The sequence below is a fragment of the Lissotriton helveticus genome, chromosome 1_1 (assembly GCF_964261635.1).
Source record: "Lissotriton helveticus chromosome 1_1, aLisHel1.1, whole genome shotgun sequence".
Taxonomy (NCBI): Eukaryota; Metazoa; Chordata; class Amphibia; order Caudata; family Salamandridae; genus Lissotriton; species Lissotriton helveticus.
The window spans coordinates 1908310516-1908320352 of record NC_136057.1 but is presented as its reverse complement, the minus strand read 5'-3'; positions in this window follow the sequence as shown (position 1 = coordinate 1908320352).

Below are 9837 nucleotides of genomic sequence, written 5' to 3'. Positions count from 1 at the left end.
TTTAGCTTTAGCTTTACCTATTGATTCTTTATAGCTATGAAGCCGGTTTTTAAAAGCTATTTTATCTATCTCAGAATAATTTCTCCTCCACTTCCTTTCTGCATGTTTACATCCGGACTTCAACAATCTAACCTCTTCATTGTACCAAGGAGTGGAGGGCTTTTTACAGCTTTTAGTTTTCCTTACTGGGGCTATCTGATCCAAGGAAGTAGTGATTTGCTGACACAGGTTCAGATAGTTCTCCTCCACTGAGTTGTGAATATTGAATCCGACATTGACAAGTCGGGGGAGATCGCCTAATTTTAGTATTTTAGACCATTCTCTACTGGTCCATGTAGCAGTTACATAGGTAGATTGTTTTTGACACTTAGCTACTTTTAAAGAGAAGAGAACCAGAAAGTGGTCCGTCCAACTCAAGGGATGTATCTCCTTAACAACTACATCTTTAACACCAGCGAAGACCAGATCCAACATATGTCCCTTCTGGTGAGTGGGGGCTAACACCAGCTGTTGAAGGTTAATATTCTCACAGGTCTGACGGAGTTCTTTAAAAGCTTTGTCTAGGGTACAACATATAGATGCTGACAGCCATGGTACACAGGTAGAGGGGACAAGAAGAAAATGAATTATAATTGCATCAACGTGAAAAAATTGTAGCATAAAGGTTTCTATAAAAATGTAAAAGGCAGAATGTAAATTACACATTTTTAAAGCTTTTCTGTCAAGGATGTTTGCCTAGTTCTAAGCTTCTTAAATTTTTTCAGTTGAGGGACCTAAGGAATTTTGACATGTTAGTAATTTTCCCAGCATCTGACAATTTGGTGAATTGGGTAACCTGGGTCAATAGAGAAAGTCAGCAAGTTCAAACCCACTGGAGGCATGGCTTCTGCATCACTGGAATGACCAGATAATTAATCAAAGGGAAACAGTGATAGGAAGGGGCTTCCATGAGCAAGAAAGTACTTTAGCCAGTAACCTTCATCCAACACTGCTAGCAAGCAAGAAGAACACATGGCACATGTGCATGAGGCTTCTCCCCAGGCAATTGCAGCCCACTGCTTCCACCAGCAACGTACAAGCAGAATCAGCCTTACTAATCCTGCAATGGAAGAGAGCATACCTCACAGAAATAGATAAGACTTTTCTTTGGTAAACCTGGACAGTGTGCAAAAGAGACATCAGTGTTGCTGTCAAAGTTATATCAGTGAGTGGGAGGGCTCCCAAATGCCTCCACTTCCCACTGGAGAGGGGCCTATAGAAGACGCTTGCCAAGAGGCATTACCAGTGGTGGCTGGCTACCTTTTTAAGTTATGTGGCGTTAAGGGTTCTTACCAGGGCACAAGTTGGGGGTACATGTGTGGGGGAAAAATAATTTTTTTTAAAAGTACACTTGCCTTCTGCTGCTGGCTGCTGCCTCGGTGTTCCTCTGCTCCCAGGCCCAGGTGCTCCTCTGCTCTTCTCCAGAAAGTCCATAGGCACAGGCTTCCAGACTCCCAACCCAATCCAGACACTGCTCTCATACTATTGCCCAGCATGAGATAAGTGCTGCAGTTGGTCTGGGTGGGCTGAAATGCCGCTCAGGTAGGGCCTATGAGTCTATGCTTGTTCTCCACCTGGCTGTGCAACACATTTCGGATTAGAGAAATGTAAGTGCGCATGTCAGTTTGGCCAGCCTAAGATGGCTGGCCGGACCCACATGCGCACTTACAGTGCATGGCACTCCTCCGCCCTGGTTGCTGCTGCCCTAGGATGGCCCCGCCCCACCCTAGACCCAGCAGACTTGGCTGACTCGGCTGAGTAAGTGAAAAATTAAAATGATAAACAAATTGTTTTATAATCATTTTATTTTTCATCTGCTGACTTTCAGCAGCGGGGTGATGCTCCTCCGCCATAGCGCATTACAGCAAGACTCACATCTTTTCAACAAATACGTTTTTGTCCCAGTGTCAAGTGATTTTTAGATCAGGAATTGCTATTCATGTGTCAAAACAGTCATCTCAGCCATTTTTACCAATGTCTTTGGTAGAGAGTGAGGACTTGTTGCAATGCTTCTCTATCCAGGCTAGGAATACTGAGCAGTATTTATTGATTATTAATGAGGCCAAAGTGTAAAGACTAATGAAGAAAGTATTGTGCATGGAAGAGAAATCGAGACTAACGAAAACATATTTAACAAATCACATTTCACAGCAAGAAAGAAGGTACCTGCTTTCTCACATTTTTCAGTGAAGGAAGTGGGTCCAGTTCTGCCTCCGATCTATTTCTGTCTGTGTCCCCTCTTGCAAATTCCATAGCTGAGGCTTTTTCCACATTGGGGTTAAGCTGTGAATATAGAAGAAAAGTAAGCAAAGTGTCAGTTTAAGAGTATTTTACAGTCCAGATAAAAATGTGTAAGATTTTTAACGGAAAGATATAAAGTGGAGGAAACACAATCTTCAAGAAATAAACCTGAGATGGCAGGCGTGGGTTCCAATACAAATAGAATTCTGATTGTAAATGTATCAAATAGTTTTAAACATTTGAAACTGATATCCCCAAAATGGCATGTGTTCAATTATTTTATCACCTCTTTCCCTTACAAATCTAAGCAAGAGGGTAAACTTTTTCAGAACACTGAAAGCAGTATTTCAAAAAACAGTGCTACACACTGTTCACCTCAGTGGAACCACTGACCATAGAGATGCTTAAGATTTTCCTTCACAAATATACTCAACTAATATGATCTGCCCCTTCCAAACAGCAAAATGTGGAATATCACTCGACTGCATGAGGCGTCTGCACGTTTCCCTTCCAATACAGGGGACCTAGCCAATTTCCCTGTCTGAAAAAGCAGAATAATTCTGGTGCTTCAGCTTTATTACATTACACAAAGTGTAGTGTGGGCAGGGCTCTGCTTGCACACATTGCTATGTTAGCATAAGCGTATTAGAAGTTAAACGCCATTTTGCCAAATTGCAGCTTTTGCACACAACACTATAGGTAGCTGTTGTTGTAAGTTAAACTGCTTGATTTTCTTCACATGAGAACGGTCTGTTGTTCACACCCATAGACTTACACCGCGACCTTAGTCTGTACACTGCGTGCACAAGTTTTCAAGGTCAGAATAACAATGTATGCTGTGATTTAGGTTGATCGGCCCACGCTCTAGACATAACACGCACACAGCTGCACCCAACCGAAATCCTAGTGCCTTTAATATTGCATTGCATGCATGATTCGGGCACTTGGAGAAAAACCTTTTCCAGACAGAGAGCTCTTCTGATCCTGAGAAGTGATTCACCTCTGCAGATCTTGGAGGTATTGGTTCCCCATTCAAGCCTGAGAGACCTTCTATTATTATTATAAAACCTAGTTAGTGGCAAGGGGAGGGTGGTTCACAAGGCGCTAGAGGACCTGTTTCCATTATCATTATGACATGATTTCTCCCTTTGCGATTTATGGAATTGTAACAATGCTGATTGTTCAATTTCTAATCATATGCCTGCTTCGGTTAGCCAAAATACTGTCTCTGATTACTCACGTTGTGGACTAGTATGAGAATAAAAATGAAAGAGTGTTCTTGACTCCCACCATTGCTGAGAGTACCCTAAGTCGCATTTTCTGGGTTGTCTAATCATTGGTCGCTTTGCTCTGAGACAGAGAGCTAATGGGACACTAATGCTAGTCGAATAGGGGTTCTGGGTAATGAGGTGAGTTTTTTGGTACACCACAATTCACTGAGGTCCTGGTTTCCTGTGCATAGTTCTGTGCATGAGCAGAATCCCTGCAACATGGCGCACCTAATGTTTGGTCTTATATTCGAGACATGTAGTGCTTAAATCAGTCCACAACACCCACACTCCTGTTTCTGGTTAACAGTTGCGACGGATTAACCTACTTATATGGATAAATTATAGGTTCATTCAAGCTTGAGATTTTAAAAAGGTTCGTACTGTGAATTACTATCCGTTTGTGCTACAATTTATATAGATTGTTTTTCCTGACCTGTATCCTCATGGGTAATATTGATATAGCCCAGCATAGTAGAGTACCCCTTCGAAAATTGAAAAAGTAAAAAACAGGGGAAAAAGCAACAGAAACAAGGGCCACGTCCTGCGTCACTAATACCAGTGTCTACTGAGTGCACATATGATTTGCGCGACTGCACGAGGATTAGGTCTCCTGATAGATTTCAGGTTCCTGATCAACATTCTCCTCGTTCTTCACAGAAAACATTGGTCTCACAAGCCGGTGGAGGAGGTGGGGTGCCCCGCAAGGATGTGAGCAGCCCCACCCAGCTGATGGTAAAGGAAATCCCCGCAACAAAAGGAAGTACCAGCTTCACTTTTGGGGCACCACAAATATTTATTATAAGACTCAGCAGACATGGAGCATATCAACCAGGTGAATAGGCATACTGCTTCTACAAACCCCCTCCAGAACATGACTAGAGCATTCCTGCCATTTTATAGTCCCAGTTCCTGGGAAAATACTCATTGTCAGCCCATCCCTGTGGCCTGCTCGTAGGGGACCGGACATAGTGTACAGGTTGTTGAGCCTTGCATTTAGAGGTTTGTGCATTTATTGTCCTTTAATGTAGTACTATGTAGCAAAGCAGAGCACACACTAGCCTTAGACAATGATGCCTACCACTAAACACACCTATTCCATCCTTTGGACATGGTGGATGACATAAACTCTAACAGCAAACAGGAGTCGTGATCCTTCGTGACAATTTTGGGATATTTTCCAGGTCTCTGAAGGTTTGATTTTATGGCGTTTTCAAAACAATGAGTTTGGTTCATTCCGTCCACCCCTGCTCCCTGACCCCTGTTGGGTTCTCCCGCTGTGAAGCTTGTTGTAGAATGTTGAGGTGTTCTCCAGTGAGGAGAGTGGATGGCCAATAAATGAGTTGTACTTTCTCCAGCTGTGTCCTGTTTCTTCAGTACTTCTCAACTTCCAACACTGGCGACGGACCTGTGCAGGGGGCAGTTGTGGCCATCTCCCCTTTGTGTGCTCTCTCCACACAGAAACGTACAAGGACTTTGAAGTAAGGGATATATATATGTGTATTGAAAGAAGACGAACAAGATATTGTGGAATGAGATCGCCATGTGCGGTGAATATAACTGACCTTCATTATGCTTTGGTGCTTACGGTGGGAGAAGTGAGTCGGCAGAGATTGAAGGGGCCTTCAAGAAGCCGTTTTACTGAGTGGAGCGTGTGAAATTCATGACGTATAAGCACCTTAAACCCCCTGTTATTTCATGTACCTTGCTGTTGAAGAAGGCTGGCGTGAGCAGATTGACGGCAGGCAGAGGAAGTTTTCTGGTTGTGACCGCTACAGCTTGTCGGCTGGAGTCCGTCTTGGGCGTTCCTTCATATCCAAGTCTCATACGCAGCCCATACTGTGGCGTCTGCGAGAGGAATTCCTGCCTCTGAGCAGTGCCGGGCATAGCGGCGCTTCCGAAGCCACCTTAGTTTGGATTGTTAATCCCTGGAGGCCGTTTGCTGAGAAGCGCCGGTGTGAGGGATCTGTGCCGGTGAAGCAGTGTCTGGGCATAGCGACGCCTCGGAGATTCCAGCCCGCCCACCCCTGTCAGTGTATCAGGAGGCCATCTACATCCGGGGTTTGGCGGTGTCTCTCGACGGCGCTTGCGTAGTTTCATCAGATTCCCCTTCTGAGGAAGAAAAGAGTGTCAGGGTGCCCAGGTTCCGTTAGGGGAGCATCGCTGGCGCACCATGTGCAAAGGGCCGGTTTCCCTCAAGTCAACCCTGTGATAACGTTAACATCCGGATGCTAGTTTCCGCTAAAGAACTCGGAGAAGAAACAATACCGACTCGCCCAGCTCAAGTATAACTAGGATCACCACAGAAGTCAGCTGAGAGTGAAGTCACGAGGAAGTGAACATTAGTAAGAGCTGCGCATCGCTTGCAAATTTGTCTGACTGTGGGTGTTTGCCCTGTTTTAAAAGCGTCTGGCTTAAGGGTTCAATAGCTGGTGAACTCACCCAGACTTTCCAATATCCTTTTTCTCCGCAGTGATTTTACTATTCATGTATTGGTCATAATCTTTGAGGGGGCTGTGAGCAATTTCCTATGGTGTATTTTAACTCCTTTTGCTAAGAGATTTTGGTCAACCTTCCTAGCCCACCATGGCAGCAGCAAGCATGAACCAACCCCCGCCTTTCCTAAATGACATAGGGGAACCCGAGATAAGCTGGAAGGAATGGGTGAAGCTTTTTGAGTCTTACCTTATAGCAATTGGGGGACAAAGGTTCAACTCTATAAGGAAACAACATATCCTACTCCACAATCTGGGTGTGCAAGGGCGTAAAGTATATGAAAATCTACCTGTACCAGAGCAGGATGAAAATGCGGTGGGGGAAGTGTATGTGTTTGTGCAGACCATGGAAAAATTGGAGAAACATTTGGGGATAGAATCAATGTGGTCCTGGAGCGCCATAAATTCTTTAAAAGATGTCAAGGGAAACAGGAGTCAGTACAGAATTATATTGCAGTTCTGTGGGGACTGACTCAGCTATGTGAATTTGGGGATCTCACCGACTCCCTAATAAGAGATCAATTGGTGAGGTGTACCAATAATCCACGTATCCAGGAGAAGTTGTTAGCTAAGAATCCAGGGCTGAAGGAAGCTGTTGAAATAGCAAAGTCAGTGGAGCATACAGCAAGGTGTGTCAAAGAGATGAGACCAGAAGGGGAGGTAGTGGCTACCATAAGTGATACTGAGGAGAGATTAGATGTGTACAAGATGAGGTTTAAAGAAAATGCCAGTACCAAAGTAGAGCACAGAGAGAAGAGCCCTAAGTGTTACCGGTGTGGCAGTAACAACCACTTTGCTACCTATTTCCAATGCCCAGCCAGGTATGTCACTTGCAAGAAATGCAATAGAAGGGGACATTTTGCCAGGGTGTGCCGCGATGGCGAGTTACACTCAAGAGAAAACGAAAGAGGTACTGAAAGGGGTGCAAATAGAGAAGTAAAATGTATTGAACAGAAAATGGAAAAGTTTATTTTGCAGGTAAAGGACATTGATGACACTGTGAATTCCATTTATCCTAAATGCGATGTATTAGTTAATGATGAACGCATTGAAATGTTTGCTGATTCCTGTTCTCCGTTCACCTTGATTAATAAGGATGACTATGTTTCCATGGGGGAAAATAAGATTAGTGATCTAAAGAACCCTGATATTTCTCCTTCAGGATACAATAAGGGCAATATACCCCTGCTGGGAATGAAGGATGTGCAGATCCAATTCAAAGATAGGAAAACTTATGGGACAATATATGTAGTCAAGTCTGGTTCTAACCTTTTGGGATGGGTTCATCAAAAGGAGTTGGGAATCATACTGGACCCTAATAGTGCAGAACACGTTTTGCTTACTGAAAAATTCCCGGGGAGCGAAAAGATCTGTGATGAATTCAACCCGCTTTTCAAAGAGGAGCTAGGATGCCTGCACAACTTCCAACATAGGATTAAGCTAAAACAAAATGCCAAACCCGTGGTGCATGGCCTGCACACCGTGCCCCTCAAACTGAAAGAGCCCCTAGAAAATGAACTGCGCAAGTTGTGCGATTTGGACATTATTCAACCAGTTGGCTGTTCTGAGTGGTTAGCCCCTATTGTTCTCGCAGCCAAATCCAATGGGGAAGGCATCCGCCTCTGTGTGGATTTGCGCAGTTTAAATGACTGTATCTGGGTGGAGAGACACCCTTTGCCAGTCATAAATGAGATGCTAAGCACCATGGGCCCTGCAAGATATTTCAGTGTAATAGATTTATCCATGGCGTACCACCAGATCGAATTGCATCCGGACTCAAGGCCACTCACGGCGTTTATTACGCCGTTTGGAGCTTTTATGTTTAAAAGAATGCCGTTTGGCCTTGCGGCAGCGGCAGCCATTTTCCAAAGAGTCATGCAGAAGATCCTCGATGGAGTAGAACACACTATGTGTTTTCAAGATGGCATCTTGGTATATGGTAAAGATTCAGAAGAACACGATAAAGTACTAAGGCAGGTTTTCAAAAAACTCATGGATGCAGGACTAACTGTCAAAAAGGATAAGTGCAGGATTAAGGTGAAACAAGTCGAATATCTGGGCCATTCCATCACAGAACAAGGTTTCAGACCAAAAGGAAGTTTAATTCGTGCAGTGAAGGAGGCTCCGAGTCCACGTAACAAAGAAGAACTCAAATCCTTTTTGGGGCTCATGGAGTACATGTCTAAGTATGTGGACAATTTTGCAACAAAGTGCGAGCCCATGAGAGAGATGTTAAAAAAAGACAGGGATTTTGTGTGGAGTGAGGAGCAAGAGGCTGTTGCTAATGCTCTAAAGGAGGATCTAATCAACTCCCCAGCGCTTGGTACGTTTGATCCAACCAAAAAAACCATTCTCGCAACAGATGCATCAAACTACGGTTTGGGTGCCACACTAGTCCAGAAGGATGGTAGTGAAGAAAAGGTAATTGCCTATGCGTCCAGGAGCCTTTCTCCACCAGAGAAAAACTACTCTGTAATTGAACGAGAAGCCCTGGCGTGTTTTTGGGCGGTCAGACATTTCAAGTTTTTTCTATGGGGTGTGAGGTTCACGATACGGACGGAGCCCCTCATATATGTATTTTCGGTGAAAGGTCTGGAAAATTGCACCCCACGCATCAGCAGGTGGATTCTGGGATTAGAACATTATAATTTCAAGGTCGAACACATGCCAGGCAAAGAAAATACAATTGCAGGTTTCCTCTCGAGATCACCGTTACCAGAGGAGGAAGAACCTGAGGAGGCTCTAGTCAGCCCAATAATGATGATGAATTTTCCTGCCATCACAGAGAAAGAGTGGGAAGACAGTATGAGGGAAGATAAAGAACTTAAGATGCTAATGGAGCAGATCAAGAAAGGATGGCCTAACAAGAAAAGGGACTGTGAAGCAGAGCTAGAAGAGTTCTGGGAAGTACGGAATGAATTGAGTGCCATTGGAGGAAAAGTGTACCGAAATAACAGAGTAATTCCGCCCAGAGAATTACGGAAGAGAGTCATAGACTTGGCGCACGAAGGTCACCTTGGGCGTAGTGCCACAAAAGCTAGAGTGAGAACGAATTTTTGGTTTCCCAAAATGGACAACATGACGGAGGAAGCCGTGAAGGAATGTGGGGCATGCGCTAAGAGTGACAAGTCTAAAACAATACACAAGTCTCCACTTTCTCCAGTAGAATTGGCATTAGACATCATTGGACCTATGCTAAATCTAGGTGTGCAAAAAAAGTTCATGTTGGTTCTGATTGACTACACCTCTCACTGGGTGAAGCAAAAATTTGTGCACAACATCAACACCAGATCAGTGATCCAATTCCTTAAAGAAGTGTTTTGTGAAGAAGGTATACCCTCCACATTAGTTACCAACAATGGGGTACAATTCACCTCCGAGGAAATGCAGAGTTTTCTGGAGATTTCAGGCATCAGACATGAGACCACAGCTCTTTATTGCCCCAAAGCAAATGGCATGGTGGAGAGAGCTAATAGGGTCATCAAAGAGAATATCCAGCTGGCCACTGTAAATGGACAAGATGTTGAGAATTGTTTGAGGGAATGTCTGTGGGCTTACCACACGTCGCCCAATAAAATAACTGGGGTCTCTCCTTTTGTGTCTTTACGTGGAAGGGAGCCTAGTACCAAGTTTAAACCCTGTTGGTTAAATGGGGGCGATGTCAGGGATGTAGATTGGGAGGAGGCAGGAGAGAAAGTCAAACAACATCAAATTAAGTACAAACAGTGGTACGATAAGAAACATGGTGTGAAGTTTCAAAGGTGGGAAGTGGGGGACATGGCGCAAGCCAGAAG